Source organism: Trachypithecus francoisi, unplaced genomic scaffold (assembly GCF_009764315.1).
Source record: "Trachypithecus francoisi isolate TF-2019V2 unplaced genomic scaffold, Tfra_2.0 Contig01440, whole genome shotgun sequence".
Lineage (NCBI taxonomy): Eukaryota > Metazoa > Chordata > Mammalia > Primates > Cercopithecidae > Trachypithecus > Trachypithecus francoisi.
Genome location: NW_022681431.1, coordinates 8,422,765 through 8,440,522, shown reverse-complemented (window position 1 = coordinate 8,440,522; position 17,758 = coordinate 8,422,765). Strand labels below are relative to the sequence as shown.

Here is a 17,758-nt window from a genome sequence, read left to right as displayed (position 1 = left end):
AGGCTACTAATTACTGATTCAGTATTAAAATGCAGATTTCCCACTGCTGAGATCCAACTTGGCTAATTTAATAGTAAGAAACTGTGCCTGTGTGTGTGTATGTGCACAGGTACACTGTGATTTGTGGAGACATCCAGCCACCTTTGCAGGCAGCTGAGCAAACTGTGCTCTGCTGGTTCAGCCTGTGTCTACATGGGCAACCCCACTCGCTCATTTATACTGAAGACTCATTAGAGCAGTCAAACAACTCTGGATTTGCTTTTCCTGAGCAATTGAACTGAGCAGATAAATTAAATCTGTATTTTGGCTCAATGTAGGAGTAGCCATCCCTTCCTTTCTTTTAAGGACTGTCTTTTCTAAAAGACAGTCCTTAAAGAAATAAGAACACAGCACTATGAGGTCCTTGGAGAATCTGCTGGGTATCCCACTGTGCGAGGCAAGTCATGCTGAGGGCCCGATGGCGAGGACACTACCTTCCTACTATGCTCTCTCTCAGACATCTCTGCATCCTGGCTCCTGAGGGTCCAGGCTTCCTGGGGATATGGTCATGCTTTGTCCTTTTAAGGAAAACTCCATGTCACAGGAACACAGGCTTGGTAGAAGCCGTCAGGGCCATACTCTCACTTTATGATACAAAATCTGAGGGAGAGAGGGAGGGAGAGAGAGCAAGCAAGCTTGTCCAACATCAACGCCTCAATCTAAGGCTTCTGATTTCAAGCTAGCTCTGTTTCCCAAGCTGCTGTCCCTTAAGAAATCTGTTCCTGGCATGCCCCACCTTGGCTCTCTAGGGTCAAGTCCACTCTAGGTTGAAAGGTTTGGAATTTTGGGGGACTTTTCAGTCTCCTCTAGTCTTTGGAGAACATATGCTTCCAACCTTTCTTACTAAGAATCATCCAGGAGGCTGGGTCTTCTGAGCCACTTCAGCGGCCCAGTGGGGTGACACATGAGCCCCTCCCCTCCAGAGTCGTTTAGAGGAGATGAGACTGTTGCTGGGGAAAATGTTTCTTTCACCTCTGTCCAGTAACTCGTTCCTTACCCACTCACAACTTCACCACTTTTAGCTCCCCTTCTTTCTGGAAGAGCAAGGTGCTTTCTTCTTTGTGGATAAATCCAGTGTCACTTGATTAATACATCAGGAATCTACCAGGATGACAGATGTAACAAAGTGGCTAAAGATGCAGTTGCTGGTGTCAGACCCAGTTTGAGTTCTAGCTCCAACACTTACTAGCTGTGTGACCCCAGTTAAGTGACTTAGTATCTTTGAATCTATTTTTCTATACATAACATTGGAAGTAATAATATTCTTGGTTGCTATGAGGATCAAATGCGATAATGCATGTAAAGTACTTAGAACAGTGCCTGGTACATAGTAAGCATCCTGTAAACATTCCTTACAAATAATATTAGTATATTGTATTAGTATACTATCCTCTGCAGAAGCACCTGCATTTTCAGAGACATCTGGCTGTGAGAAGGTGATGCTTAACCCAACATGATGCCGCACCTGATCATGAGCACTTGGGTATCGGGCACCATCAAGAGGTCTTTATTTCAGAGGAGAGACTTATTGGAGCACCTCAACATTCTCCCACACTGGATCCCTGGCATTACTCTGTGCATAAGGCCAGGCAAGCCAAGGTGGCAGATGCCTAGTGAATGGGCCAGAGTTGGCCATCTTTGTGAACCATAAACAAAGTAGCCCAAGAAGGAGAAGTCACAGCAACAGAGAGCTGGGCTGGGAGTTTCTTGGGAAGCTGGAGGCAGCCCAGGGCCTCGTGTTCCTAGAGCTTTCTGCCTCTCCTCCCTGGACGTTTTCCAGCCCTAAATAGTTCTGTTGTTCAGCTTTGGCTCTTGCCTGACATTTGAAGGATGAACTATTAACGATACTAAATTAATAACGGTTATCGAGTATATTTGAGAAGATCATAAAAAAATCAGTAATGTCATCATGTCAAGCAAAGTTTCTGATGGTTTTTTTTAAATTATGCATGTCTTTTATTTTTTTCCCTTCCAACATTGATCCAGAGCTTTCAGAGGGACATTAATCTACCTGACCACATCATAATCCTTAATTATTCACGTCCAGCAATATATCTAATTCTACAGAAATTCCTCATGGACTTGCCATTGTTGACATGGAAACTGGCAGCTCAGTTCTGTCCATCTGCTCACCCAGGCCAGCCCCTCACACCCCTCCAAGACACAGAGATTTCCTCTCTGCTTTGACATACTGATGCCCGGGCTTACAATTCAAGGAGGTATAATTTCACCTAATGTGATAACTGTACAGGAGATTTCCCCCTTGGGGAAGGACAAGATGGGGTTGAGGAAAGGATAGTAAACTTAGGGAGTGTGAGCCCTCATCTGCAGGACTCCGGAGTGGAGACCCTGAGCAAGTTGTTCAGACTTTGTCTCTCCTTGTGCCTTAGTCAAATGAACTCTGTGACTGCCTCACTGAACTCAATGCTGATGGTAGCCAATTAAAGTCACGGAAAGCCCATTTTAGACCAGCAGAGCCAGGGAAGTGTGAAAGAACAAAGAAAATACTAATGCTGGTAATGACAGTCGTGACAATATGAGATAGAGTCACTCGGTGGCCGGCGAGTGGTTTGCTGGAGAGAGTGGAAGACTCTCCCAGTTGCTGAGAGGGCAGACAAGAGTGCAGAGCTTCACTGCATAGGCATCTTTTAGTGGAGAAAACAGTTACTATGGTGTTGCTTTGTATAAAGCCTTCATGGGGCAGCTTCCCAATGCTCTCAAGTGGGTAGGGAGGGAGGCTAGGGCAGAACAGTTCAAATTGGCAGTGTGAGCTCAGATGCCCCATTCCTCTGTCCTCCACAAGGCCATGGGCAGGACAGGTAGGATCTCAAAATCGGTTGCAATCTGTGTCTCTTTGTCTCTCTCCTCTCTGGCTTATTCCCTGTCTCCTCCCTTTTCCTCTCCCTCCTGTTCTCTTCTCCTTTCTTCTTCCCTCCTTTTCTCCAATCAACACATGATCTGTTAAATTTCACTCAACAAGCATCTAGCGAGAGTTTTGACTGTGTCATTTGAGGACTGGAAATCACTGCTGCCGTTAGGGAGGCTTGGAGTCAAGTTCAGAAGACAGGACTCATTCAGGGCTACTAGGGCTGAAGGATTCACTCCCTCCATTTCAGGAACCCAGACTTATCAGGGCATGTTTTTAAAATTATTTTTTACTACGACCTCAAAAATATATCTCTGTGAAACAAACAGCCAAGAGGTTTTGGGAATTGGTAGTTAACTCTAGAAGAGTTGCATTTGGACCCTCTGATATGGTTTGGCTGTGCCCCACCCAAATCTCATCTTGAATTGTAGCTCTTATAATTCCTATATGCTGTGGGAGGGACCTGGTGGAGATAATTGAATCATGGGGGCAGTTTCCCCCGTACTGCTCTCATGGTAGTGAATAAGTCTGATGAGGTCTGATGGTTTTATAAGGGATTTCCCCTTTCACTTGGCTCTCTGTCTCTCTTGCCTGCCACCATGTAAGACATAACTTTGCTCCTCCTCACCTTCCACCATGATTGTGAGGCCTCCCCAGCCATGTGGAACTGTGAGTCCATTAAACCTCTTTTTCTTTATAAATTACCCAGTCTGGGATATGTCTTCATTGGCAGTGTGAAAACGGATGACTACACCCTCCAACAGGAGGGGAAGGCAGGCATTACTTGGTAGGCAGGACACTGACTACAAGCAAGGAAACGGTTGGCACTGCCTGGGCCCATCCATCAGTGGACTGGAAGGAAGGAAGGAGAGAGGCTTTTATGGGGGCAGGGGAGGGGGTCACCACGAAGAACCATTCAAATGTTCTCACCCTAGCCCAAGGTCAACAATTCATTCCTAGTTCCTAGAATCCATATTCAGTATATTCTTGTAAGTGAATGAAAGAATAAATGCACGTATGAAAGGCTGCCTTGAATAAAAGAGGTAGAACAGTGGAAGGGTAAGAATTCGAAAAGCACAGCTATCCAAGGGCCTACAAGTATTGTAGCTCTAGTAGGAGAAGTTTAAGAGGGAGGGAGAGATGGCAACACCAGCCCCACAATCGCGCTCATATCAACCTGTGTGCGTAGGAGAAACTGACGAGCGGTTGAAATTCCAATTCCGACTGGGAAGGTTAAAAACATATTGATCTTAGCCTCAGTAATTGATTTAATTGATCTGGGGTGTGGCCTGGACGTTGGACATTTTAATAGGTCTTCAGGTGATCCTAATGAACAGATAGATAGATTTGGGGATCATCAGTTCAGGAAGCAAGAAAATAAGACTTAATTGAAACTAGGGTTTGTACTGGGAAGCCATGGTAGGGTGTTTTATCGAGTGACTTATAATAAACCCATTTTCTCAAGAAAAGTATAGGCCTAGGAATGTAGGTTTGTTCTGAAAGGAAATGAGAAGTGTCAGCAAATAAATGGGTTCCGGATGCACAGCTATAGTTCCCGTGGACTCCTCTGAGGTCAGCCACATCCTTACATAACCCTAGGCTGGAGTCACAGGGTCAAGTCTCAGCCCTATAAGGAGCCATAAGACTCCTAGCTAGCAAGCCTTAACTTTTACTGCACACCTACTCTCTCAGGCTCAGAGAGGGCCAAATCCACTCACACTATATATTTTAGTGTTCCCAGAAACCCTTAAATGGAGGAACTGCAGGGTAGACATACAAGAGGCAGTGGAGTTCCAGTTTAGACACCACTTCCTTAGAGGGACTTCCCTGAAGTCCAGAGAAGGCTTGGTTCAGAGTTCTCACTGCTTTCCACTTGCTGGGAGCAATCTGCGAATGACTTCGAATTACCATGTCATTGGAGTCCACGAAAGGAGAGACCCGTGTGTTTTCTTCAACCTCACCTCAGTATCTCTGCTGCATGACATAAGGCTTGGCTTCATGTAGTGGCTCTCTAAGCCTATATAAAGAGGAAGGCTACAAATGAATGAATGAATGAATGAATGAATGATTGTATAGTTCCAGGCACTGGCATGAATGGGAAGAGAAGCTATTCAGTTGGTATGGAACACATTCCTGGTGTCACAAATGATACTACAGAGGCAGCCACAGGGTAAAACTAAGCTGAATGAGTTTGTAGCAAATGTGCTATTCTTCCCCATGAGTCCCTGACAGCCCCATCTCCCAGTCAGCACTCCAGGGCCCTGTGGGTAAAGAAAACTGCTTTGCTGCCCCAGGGGAGTAAGTCTGAGGCTCTTCGGGCAGCAGCTAGCTTTGAAGGCTTTCTCTTCTGCTCTGGAATTAGGGGACTAAAGGACCCCGGACCGCAGACTTTAAGGAGGCCCTCACTCTCAGGTGCTCACCCTGCCCTCGCGTGCCCCTGAGGGCCAGTGCCTCCTTAAGTCCCGCTTCATAGACACCTGTCCTTTGTCACCCTAGTCCAGGCCTTGCTATGACTTCATAAAGAGCACACAGGACTTGGAGCCAAATGAACCTGGTTGCAATGAGAGGGTTCAGCCCCCAGCAGCCAAATACCCTTGAGCAGGTCACTTGATCTCTCCGGGCTTCCCTTAGCTCATCTGGAAAACAATGACTGTGTCTCAAAGGCTGATGAAGGGGAATAAATGAGCAATGTGTTTCAATGAGACAGTATCGGTGAGTGAGTCTAACGCTATTTGAATCGGTTTATCAGTCCCATCGCATGCAGTATCCCTCTCGCCCCGGCCATTCAAGAGGAGCAGCCACTGGGATGAGTTGCAGGTGAAGGAGGGTCTGGGAGAGTTGCTGCTCATAGTGGTGGCTGCGCCAGTCACTGTAGCAGTGCTCCACGTCCAGCCGGCACTTCTGACCGAAAGACCAACCATCTTCCTTTCTCTCGTGGCATTCTGTAGTTCTGTCTGTCTGCTTGCCAGGAACCTCCTGTCCCGCCCACTTTGTCAGGTCTCTGGTTTCTAAGGTAGGCTCCGTCCTTTCTCCATTTAGCAGCAGAAGTGGGGCATGGCTTGGCGGCAAGGGTGGGTGCTATGGCACTTCCAGTTCCACAGTGAGCTGTGGGCCTGAGCTTTGCAAACTGCCAGGGGAGAGTTCATTGACCAGCATTGAGTGGAACCATGCCTGGCCACTCATCCAGTCACCACTGTCCAACTGCAGGCCCCAGCCGGTGCTGCAAGAAGCTCATCACCCCAGAACAAGAGGCATTTCCCTCTGTAACACCTCCCACCATCAGTGGTGCCCAGCAGCTCCACACTGCTGCCCACTTTACCCTCTTAGAGTTTCCTTGCTGCCCCTCATATATTTGGTGATTTCTGTCAATAGTCCCAATTTCAAATACTCTCCCTCTGGAGCAAAGCGTGGCGAGCTCCTCATTGAACCCATCTTCTTCCTTTTGTTCATGCTGTCCCTTAGCATGGAGTGGCCCTAGCTCCCATCTGCCAAAGCTAGCAGATGCTACCGGTGCCCCATTCGTATCCCCTCAGCCTACCAGCCTGCAGTCCTCAGCTCTCTGTGTCTCTTGGCCTGAGGACATTCTCCAGCCAAGGGAATGTCAGAAAGCTCCTGGCAGGAAGCACTGGCAATTCGATGGGGCACTACACACCGCAGCTTCCTGGCCCCTCGGCAGGGTTGAGCCCAGTTGCAAACAGGGATGACTTGCACAACAATGGACGCTTTCTGGGCCTTGCTGCCTGTCCTGACTCACATTCTTACTCTCCCTTGGGCTTGATGAGAACATCTGCACATCTCTCATGCGAACTCCTTTTGCCCAGTCTTTGTCTGCCTCTGGAGGCATTCAGGCCGGGACACTCAGGATGCTCATCCTCCCGGACCCGTCACAGCCTCAGCTCCTCCATGGCCTCATCTACAGGTCTTTCCCATATCCTGTGCCTCCTCCTTACCCCAGCAAGTCACTGAGACAGTGCAGTCTAAACCGTCCTCACATCCTGCTTAGGGTTACCTTAATGTTATTCTCCAGCCGGGAGGGGCCCACAACTTCTGCTCCTTTGTAATACCCCAGCACTGGCACTGGCAGTGCATATGTGGGGCCTGGGAACACCTTGATTGTAGGTATTCATTGAGGAATAATGCCCTGCTTAGGAGAAAGGTGATGGTGTATCTTTTCATCTGAATAGGACTTGACAGTTTAACAGCATTATTACATTTACTTGTTACCGCCTTTGATTCCAACAAAGCATAAGTTTGTTACTTTTCTCGTATGAAAAGTGAGGTGGATGAGGCTGGAGGTGTGGTGAGTTTCTGATGGTCACATAGGTCAGTGTGTAGAGGCATGTCCTGAGCAGGGCCTCTTTCCCTCCAAACCTTACCTTGTTCCATGGTGCTGGCTGCTCCTGTCTCATATGCAGATGGTTACACTGGGTCCTCATGATGACTCTGCAAGGCTGCTATTATTAAACTCATTCTGCAGATGAGAAAATTGTGACTCAGAGTATAAATTACTAAAAGACACTCAATCAGAAAGTGGCAGCAGTAAGACTTAAAACTCGGGGACTATGCTCCTATATGGGAGACAGAGTATGAGAGAAGCCTTCCCTCTGATTCCTTCACCAGCCCTGCTTGTTGCTTTTCTAATGGGTTTGCACATGCACGGAGGGGGGTAGAAAAGGAAAAAGCAAATGTGACAATGTAGTCACTCTTTTTTTGGAGACAAAGTCTCGCTCTGTCGCCCAGGATGGAGTGCAGTGGCGTGATCTCAGCTCACTGCAGCCTCTGCCTCCCGGGCTCAAGCAATTCTCTTGCCTCAGTCTCTTGAGTAGCTGGGACTACAGGCGTGTGCCACCAAAGTTGGCTAATTTTTTATTTTTAGGAGAGACGGAGTTTCACCATGTTGGTCAGTCTGGTCTTGAACTCCTGATCTCGTGATCCACCCGCCTCAGCCTCCCAAAGTGCTGGGATTCCAGGCATGAGCCACTATGTCCGGCCAACAATTTAGTCACTCTTAATCCCCAAAATCAGTTCTTCTGGCTGGTTTTATGACACCACGGTGTTTCAAACTTTTTACTTTCTCTCTCTTCCAACACAACATGGCTTGTGGGTTCTGCATTTCTCCCTCCCCCACAAATTTCTACCATGCCTAAGACTGAACAGGTGCTTTCCGTTGTTGTTGAGTTTGCAAAAGCAGACCTCCACTGTGGGAACGGCAGCAAGTGTTCTAGCCCCACCCTTGCAGGACATAATACTCACAATTCTCATCCAGAAAGCTTTTTTTTTTTTTTTTTTTTTTTTTTTTTTTTTTTTTTTTTTGAGATGGAGCCTCACTCTCTCGCCAGGCTGGAATGCAGTGGTGTGATCTCAGCTCACTGCACCTCTGCCTTTCAGGTTCAAGTGATTCTCCTGCCTCAGCCTCCTGAGTAGCTGGGATTATAGGCACCTGCCACCAAACCCAGCTGATTTTTGTATTTTTAGTAAAGATGGAGTTTCACCATGTTGGCCAGGCTGGTCTTGATCAAGGTATTTTTGTTGCTTATACCTCTGTGTAAGTATCAGAGCCTTTCTTGGAAAGAGTGATAGGAGTAGGCATTGAAGAAAGACAAAGGACTTGACTTCACATTTTTGTTTTGTTTGGTTCCCAATAGGGTAGATAGGCAATGAATGTAATTTGCCAATGAACTCTTTGATGAAAGCAGTTAGCCATTGTTTGCTTGGCATGCCCAGAATTTATTCTTTTTTTTCATAAAAACGCCATATGGAATAATCCAAAGACCAATTAATTTGAAAAGTGTTTTCCACTATAGCGGAAAAAGTATTTGAAGTTAGCCCAGCCGACTTGATCTCTATAATCTGTTCATTGACTTTATTATTTACTCAGTGTGTGACCCAAGGTAGGTCACTTAACCTTTCTGAGGCTCCATACCCTCATTCATAAGATGACAACAGCATAATAAAGCTTACACCTGGTATAGAGTTGGTCCTTGATACATATTTGTTCTAGGAATGAATGAATGAATTTCAAGGTTGTTAAGAGTATTAAATGAGATAAATGTGGGTGAAATGCTGTAGACTGGTAACTCATCACTGTTTTTCTTTCTGGTTTAGAAGGCTAAAAGTCAGTAGGTACCACTGAAGGAGATGTTTATGTGACGAGAGGATGTATGTGGGTTGGGGGTGGGGTGGAAGAGACTGCTGCAAGTGGTAAGCTCTGGAGGAAGAAGGCAGGTGGGAAATCACCTCTCATGGCCTTTCGTGGCCTCTCCAGCCAGTGTCCCAGCTCTGGTTGTCACTTATTGACAGCCCCCAAAAATCCTAGGGTGAAAAGTTGTTTCCATGACAACACTCCATCCCAAGTAAGAGATCCAGGCGGTCACCTTCTCTTCTTCCTTCCCGTTTCAAGCATTAGGTGGGAGAAATCAGCTTTCTGTATTCTCTCTCCCAGGAGGTGGCTGAGTGGCCCAGGAAGGAGAGAGAGGGAATGCAGAGATCCTGAGTAGAGGCATTTCTTTGAGCTGCTGACCTCCTGATTCCGTTGCACAGGAGGCACAGCCAGAACATCCATGACTGTAGCTTAGTCCCCAGTCTGGGTCTGATGCAGCCATGGACACACTGTCTTCTCCATCTTACACCCCTATGGCAGCTGCTGTGGGGGGTCCCACATCACTCCCATCTCATCTATTTGGTCTCATCCCAAGTGTCACTTCCTCTAGGAAGTCTTTCTTGACAGCCTCTCCTCCAACAGACAGTAACGGGCTCTGGTCATGAGCATCCATAGCTCCTGATGGCCCCTTTCTATGGTTTGTAAGGACTTTGACTGTACTTTTACAGCTGAAATCCTGGTGTACAGCACAGTGCCTGGTACCTAGTAAGTTCTTAGGACATGTGTATGGAACAGCGAGATGTGTCAATGCATCTACCACTCCTTCCCTGACCCTTCCCATCACAGTCAGGGTCACAGAAGGGACCATGTATCAGGAGTTAACGACAGTCTCCAAATGACCCTATGACCCACTCACTTGTACAGACTACTTACACTCTTGGTGACCTCACAAGAATATTGGGGGAGTAAAGTGGTACAATGCTTCTAAAACATGAAGCTGTTGGGTACTATGGCCACAGAAAGAAATTTTTCTCATGGTGTTTCTTTCAATCCAGTTCTTAAGATCAATGAGTAGCTAATATCAATTAATATTTTTTAAGCATTTATAATGGACTAGGCAGTATGATAAATGCCTTCTGTGCATCATCCTCATTGCATTGTCACAGTGACAATGAGAGGGAAGCACTACAGTATTTTCCCATTTCACAGATGAAGCTCCTGGGGCTTAGAGAGGTTAAATAACTTGCCTTCTCCCACCAGACCTTATATTCACAGAGCTTTCCCCTATCCGGAGGCACAGTGACCCAGATTGCCTTTTGAGTATCTTCAATGGCTGTACCTCTGTTCAAAGCAAGATTTATTGATGGAGCTAATCAATTAAGCAATCGTTATTTATTGAGTCCCTCGTGAATTATTCAATATTTATTGAGCAGTCTCCGTGTAGTCAGCACTTGTTCAATGAGCCATGGAGGATACAAGTGAGGTGCAGGATTCAGCCTTCATCTTCAGGGAGCTTGAAATCTAGCAGAGAATCGGAGTGGGGAGGTTGACAATATTAAATTACATGAAGAAATAAGTACTCACATTTTACATCAATCAGCACAAATGGCAATATTATATTCAAAGAAAGAGAAGAGACAGAGCCTCTCTAATATTCAATATAGAGTAAGATTCATGAAAACAGTGGGACTTAGTATCCTTCAAAAGCAGGTAGCAGTAGGCTAGGAAAAGGGTGGAGAAGAAGGTATTTCAGGTGTGAAAAAGCAGCATAGGCAAAATCACAGAATGTGCAGGGGATGTTTCAGCACTTAGCACAGAGAGATCCCAGTAAATGGAGGGTGCTAGCTAGAGAGTTGTTCTTATAGAAAATAAATATAAGAACCCCGGGCTTGCTTCCTCAGCACCCAGCATGGTGCCTAACACAGTGTAAGCATTCCCTATGTGTTTGTTGAACTGAGCTCATAAAATAATAATAATAATAAAGGAGACAGTCAGTCCCTTACCTGCACCAGGAACTTAGCATCTGGTAGAATGGAAAACATCTGTATGTATCTACTTATGGCACAAATCAAAAGTGCTAAGTGCTGTTGGTACTATGATAAAAAAAAATTTTCCCAGAGTAGGTAATATAATTCCTCCTCTTTGTAAGCATCTAGAAGTGCTGATAAAATTGAAAAAAGTAACCATATTTTTTAATGCATGCGCTGAATTGACAAGAGAAAAAGCGAAATCCCTAGAAGTAAAAAATGAAGTAAAAACACAAATCGGAGAATTGGAAGGAGGACACTTTGGTCAATTTGGATGAATGTAAGTACAATGATGCTCCCTCCCTGAAAAATTTCACTTGCCAGCAGAGGCAGCCCATTCTCCCCCACCCCAAATACCAGCTTATCCTTGCTTAAAGACCAGCTAAAGACCTCACCTACAGCAGTTGTGAAGCTATACTAAAGTCCTGGGCTTCTGCCAATCCCCAGTGATTGGAACCTCTATTTCCGTAGTTGTACAGAGGCAAGAGACAAAATCTGGATCCATGCAAGGGGCTGGGGGAGTTGAGTTAGAGACCTCCACACAGAGCCAAGACATTGAGTGATCTCACCCTCAGTGTAAGATGGGCCACACCCATGCTGTGTGGGGTGGCCTCTGATCTCCATCAGGCTTTGCTCTAATTGGTAGACTATAGTAATGTCTGTGATCTTCGGGGATTAGGGATTAGTGTCAGGTCTCAGCAAATATTTAGTAATCTACCTCACCAAAGACTGGTTAGTTCCCTTTCTTCCAGGCATACGAATCATGATAAATGGCTATAGGTCTCTGTGGGTGAAGTTTAGGAAAACAAATACGCAGCATAAACTCACATCGGGGATGTAGAGTCCTTCCTTAGTCACCTAGTCTCTCCTTTAATCAAGAGTCTCTGGGTTGGTGAACTGCCTCAGTTCTTAGAATTAGGTGAAGGGCCACAACTTTTGGTGCCAAGATTTGGGTCATCAGTCTTGGAACTTTTTCAATTATTTATATCAAGTAAAACATCACTTTCAGCCCTAGAGACTGAGTTAGTAACAAACTAATTTCATTACTAAGCATTCCACAAATCAATTAGGTTCTACCAAAGACTCCTTTGAAGTCTACTCATTATGAGTCTACCCATTATGATTACCATAAGTCAAACTTAGAGATGTTAAATAACTTGCCCTCTCCCACCAAAGAAGGTTATTTAACATAACTTGCCCTCTCCCACCTTCTTTGGTGAGAGAGGGCAAGTTATTTAACGTCTCTGAGCCCCAAGAGCTTCATCTGTAAAATGGGAAAATACTGTAGCACTTCCCTCTCATTGTCACTGTGACTATGCAATGAGGATGTACAGAAAGCATTTTTTACAATGCCTAGTGTATTATAAATGCTTAATAAACGTTCATTGATATTAGCTGCTTTTTAGGCCCTATTGCATTTTTTTTTTTCAGCAAAGGTGCCCATTGTGGTTTTGTTGGTTAAGGGCTGCCCCTTGGCTTCTACCACTGCTGGGTACCATCATCTCCACCAAAATTACAGAACCATCTACCATGACCCATCCTTCCTACAGAGAACAGGCCCTATAGAGCTCTTCAAGGAGGCTGGCTTCCCCTTCACCAGTCTATTTCCCAGTTTGTTTGTTTTGTTTTGTTTTATTGTTGGTATTTGGTTTTTATTTATTTGTTTGCTTTTTGGTGAAGAAAGTGTCCTCTGAGCCCTCCAGGGAGATATTAGAGTGAGGATAAGTGGGTCTCACATACGACACATCCACTCCAGTTTGCCCATGTCTTTGCAGAGGTTGGATTTCTTCCTCTGTATTATATCAAAGAAATGTGGCTTCATCATTCACTGTAGTTCGCTGATTTCAAGTTGCAATCAACCTTCCAAGCACACTGTTAGGGCACTTCTCAGCTGTTCTAACTAACACACCAAATCTATAATCTTCATTAAGTGCACTCATATCAATACATTTGACCCGATTCTACACAGTGTTTCTTTTTCTCTGATCTGGCACTCCTGAAATCTATTGCCACACATACTCCTATTTTTTTTATCGTTTGAATTAGCTCGACCTTGCAATTCGTTCACTATGTAAAATAACCATTTCCCTGAGCCCTGTAGGCGATTGCGAGTGGTGAAGGTGGGTCTTAAAAGACATCAGTCCACCTATGCAAGGTTACTGCTTCAGTCGGGGTTTTTAGCTGACCTTTAAGCAAGGATAGGCTGATGTTTTTGGTACAGAAAGATGGGCTGCTTCTGCTGGTAAGTGGAATTTTTTAAGGAGGGAGCATCTTGGCTTAAGTTCATCCAAATTTACCAAAATATCCACCTGCCAATGCTCACATCCCTTTCTTCCTTAATCAGTGCCCTCACTTTTACATAAGAAATTTAGGAGAGTCATAAATTCAATTTGTGTAGTAGTTCTCAAGCTACAAGATCAAATTTTGCAATGAATTTTTAGGTACCTTGGTTATATAGCTATGGTCGATGAGATAATATTTTAGTGCAATTATAGAAACATCTGGTTTCCTGACGTTACCTTGAATGAGAGTTTAAAGGACTGAGCTTGTCATTTTCTTTCTCTAAGTCATATGTATTCAGCCCACCCTACCATCCTTGATGTTCTCATTTATTATCAAAGTCTATTAAGTAACCAACAAGTTGGGTCTTCATAGCCTTGCCTTAAATAGTAATTCATTTCAAGAATTATAGGTGTTCATCAAGAGACCATAAAGAAATTCAAAAAGCAAGCCAAAACTGTGAGAAGATGTTTGCTACATAAACAGAAAGGGTTAGTATTCAGAATATATAAAGAACTTTTATGAATCAATAAGAAATCAGGACAAAGATATCACGAGGCATTTAACATAACAACACTGATTCACAATAGTTATTAGAGGAATGGAAATGACAACCATCTGCTATTTAGTGCCATCAAAATCAGACGCAGAATTTCCTGAGTCTGACAATATCAAATATCAGCAAGGCAATGGAATTTTCATACACTAGAGATGACAGTGTAAATTAGTCCAAGTACTTGGAAAATAATGTGGTTTTCTGACAAAGCATAAAATGCAAATACTCTACCAGCCAGCAAATCCACTTCAGGAGAAACTCTTGCACATCTGCAAGTATGATTATAACAGAAATATTTATAATAGTAAATATTTTGAGGGAAAATCTACCAACAAAAGAAGGTATAAATACAGCGTGGCGATGTATAGTAAGTGCAAAAGAATTAACCAGAACTCCCTCTATTAACATAGGTGACCATTACAATATACTTGGGATGGAAAAAGATTGCAAAATGTGATTCAATGTATAAGATATTCATAGATAGGAAAATCCAACAATATATACTTTTAAAATAAATACCTGTGGTGCTCATGATGAGCTTGGAGCATCGTGGACTATTTTCCTCATCTAGGCACTTGCACTCACGTGGCATTTGCACCCACATGAACTTAAATAAACCTCCATTGTGTTGGTAACAACACCGACAGCATAAATGCTCTGATCCCTATTTTTGCAAATGAGAGACATTAATCCTTCACCCAACAGTGTGCAGCAGGTGGTAGTGAGAACTAAAACCCAGATGGTCTGGGTCCAAGGTCACAGTCTTTTCCCACCTGACCACAGCCAACACGTGTGGCCATCTCACTCATCTCTCCTCTTCTGACCGGTAACGTCTCTATGTCTGACTTTTATGCTGTCTTTTAGTCAGCTCCTCACGCTTTCTCTTGTCTCCAAGCCCAGATCTTAAGGGGAATCTTGGGGGTGGGACTGTGCCTTAAGTAATTGCTATATTTATTGTGGTGTCTAGTACTGGTTTAGACACCAAAGAAGTTCTTATCAATCAATTAATCAATTCATTGAAGGTGAGTTAGAAGAGTGGCTCATAGAAAATCCTCCCGGACTAGAAACAATTGGGCAGGACATGAAATTTCAGAACGAAGTTGGTCAGGGGCTGGCGGCAAGCATATGTGGTGAAGGCAGCTGAGTTGCTTAGGTGGGAGAGCACAAAGATCCCGTTGACTACATAATAAAAGCTATGAACCATCTTCCTAAGAGCACACACATCTGCAGACACACAGACACAAAATTCTATACACATGTGAACCTCAGGATAAGGATCTTGGGAGATAGCACTGGCCTGGAATTAGAGTCAAAGTGTCCAGTGATGTCAGTCTGCTTTAGGGACCAAACCCATCCTAATGAGAGTGTCTTACCAGTGGCATTCGGGGAGAATTCTGCCTGAAACTCATCTCTGAAAGTCCTGGGTCTCCTCAGTCTCTGGTTATCTCACTTTCTCTTTGCATTAGCTTTTCAAATTCACCTTGATCTCTAATCAGGCCTTCATGTATTCTCCCCACCTCACCAATTTTGGCCAGCTCTTCTCACTCTGGTTTCCTGCTCACAACTTCTTGGACTTAGTGCCCTAACCTCTGGAACTCCCTGTAGGTGGACACTTGGCCAGGCTCAGCCTGGGATTCCAGGTTCTCAGCTTCCTTCCCTGATTCGAGCCCAGCCCTGCTCCAATAAGACCTCCCTGGGTGTCCCAACATCAGCACTTTCTCAGTCTCTGATCATCTAAGTAATCTCTTTCATCACCCCAAGGCTCAGGTGCCTTGCCTGAGAATGAGGAAAATGACAACTATCTTACAGCATCATTGAGAACACTAAATGTGAGCTCTATATGTGTATTGTATGTATGCAAGTGTGGGGCTCTGACAGAAAAAAAGTGTGACACATTTGCTGATCGAAGGCACTATTTTCTGTTTGTAGCTTATGTTGAATAAAAGTACCATAAAATTATTATTATTACCATCATCATCAATAAGGAAAGTGGCTGTGGGGTGCCAGAATTCTTTTCACCATATGGCAATGGATACAGCTTTATTAGAGGAAACGCCAGCTCTGAGCACGCCTTACCTGGGAGCAATGGAGGTGTCAAAGAGAAAGACTAAGGCCCACGATGCATGGCTAGTTCACCTATAGGTGGCCCTTAAGCTGCTCCACACTGCATTTGGCAGGTTTGAGGATTCCAAAGCTTAGAAAGACCCAGTAGCTGGCAGTGCCCAGGGAGGCCTGCCTTTGAGCTCTCTCTATCAGATCTTAACAAAGGCAGGGGCTGTGCACTGGTCCTGGGTGGCCTATTTTCGGGATAATTGCCATGCTGCTTTTTTGGGTGTCTTGCATCCAAGATATGGGGATGAAGGTCAAAAATGGGGAGCCGTGGGCTGGGTGTGGCAGCTAATGCCTGTAATTCCAGCATTTTGGGAAGCTGAAGGAGGAGAATTGCTTGAGGCCGTGAGTTTAAGACTAGTGAGACCTTGTCTTTACAAAAGACAAAAAAATTAGCTAGGTATGATGACTCATTCTTGTAATTCCAGCTACTCAGGAGGTTGAAGTGGGAGGACATCTGAGTCCAGGAGTTCATGCCACTGCACTCCAGTCTGGGTGCCCGAATGAGATCCTGTCACTAAAAAAACATTTTTTAAAATTGGGCGTCTTATCTCACCTCTATATCTCAGGCTTCCCCACAGATACTCTAGCAGCTTCTAGAGTGCCTTAGCCATCAGCTCGGGGCCCAGCCTGACTCCACTCTGCCATTGCTGGCCTAATCACAGGCCCACCTCCTGTTTCTCCAAAGGTCTTCCTGCCTCCTGATCACTTGTTCCATAGTCAACCCCTTCCTTGCTGGCTAACTCCTTCTTTACCCTCATCCCCTGCCCGATTACTCCATACATTACTTTCTAGGCAATAATCCTTTAGGTTATTGTTAGTAACAGTTTAATTGTAGCTATCATTGATGAGTTAATATTAGCCATCATTTATAGAGCAAATGCTAGATTCCACATCATCCACTGAGCATCTTCGATGCATTATCTAAACTTCACAACATTCCTAAGAGTTGTCATTATCTTTCTGTTTTTATTTTTTAATTATACTTTAAGTTCTGGGGTACATGTGCAGAATGTGCAGGTTTGTTACATAGGTATACACGTGTCATGGTGGTTTGCTGCACCCATCAACCTGTCCCCCACATTAGGTATTTCTTCTAATGCTATCCCTCCCCAAGCCATCCCCCACCAGGCCCCAGTGTGTGATGTTCCCCTCCCTGTATCCATGTCTTCTCATTGTTCAACTCCCACTTATGAGTGAGACCTTGTCATGTTTGGTTTTCTGTTCTTGTGTTACTTTGCTGAGAATGATGGTTTCTAGCTTCATCCATGTCCCTGCAAGGGCCATGAACTCATTCTTTTTTATGACTGCATAGTTTTCCATGGTGTATATGTGCCACATTTTCTTTATCCAGTCTATCATTGATGGACATTTGGGTTGGTTCCAAGTTTTTGCTATTGTGAATAGTGCCACAATAAACATACACATGCATGTGTCTTTATAGTAGAATAATTTACAATCCTTTGATCCAGTAATGGGATTGCAGGGTCAAATGGTATTTTGAGGAATTGCCACGCTGTCTTCCACAATGGTTGAACTACTTTACACTCCCACCAACAGTGTAAAAGCATTCCTATTTCTCCACATCCTTTCTAGCATCTGTTGTTTCCTGACTTAATATTGCCATTCTAACTGGCAGGAGATGGTATCTCATTGTGGTTTTGATTTGCATTTCTCTAATGACTAGTGATAATGAGCATTTTTTCATATGTTTGTTGGCTGCATAAATGTCTTCTTTTGAAAAGTGTCTGTCCATATCCTTTGCCCACTTTTTGATGGGT

The 17,758-nt window shown here is 44.5% G+C and overlaps 2 long non-coding RNA genes across 7 annotated transcripts in view; one reads left to right on the top strand and one right to left on the bottom strand.

Moving 5' to 3' along the window:
* The window catches only part of LOC117092907, a 107,434-nt gene that overhangs the window by 81,011 nt on the left and 8,665 nt on the right, over positions 1-17,758 (top strand). The gene's annotated exons all lie outside the window — the stretch shown is intronic.
* Positions 7,271-17,758, bottom strand: part of LOC117092897 — a 30,289-nt gene continuing 19,801 nt past the window's right edge. For 2 of the 6 annotated variants that reach the window (XR_004440957.1, XR_004440970.1), the window contains one exon: positions 10,335-10,526. This is a non-coding gene — a long non-coding RNA (uncharacterized LOC117092897). Of the gene's footprint in view, positions 7,377-10,333; positions 10,527-14,390; positions 14,533-17,758 lie in introns of those variants that run through there. The other 4 variants (XR_004440969.1, XR_004440959.1, XR_004440958.1 and 1 more) reach the window with 4 other exon arrangements.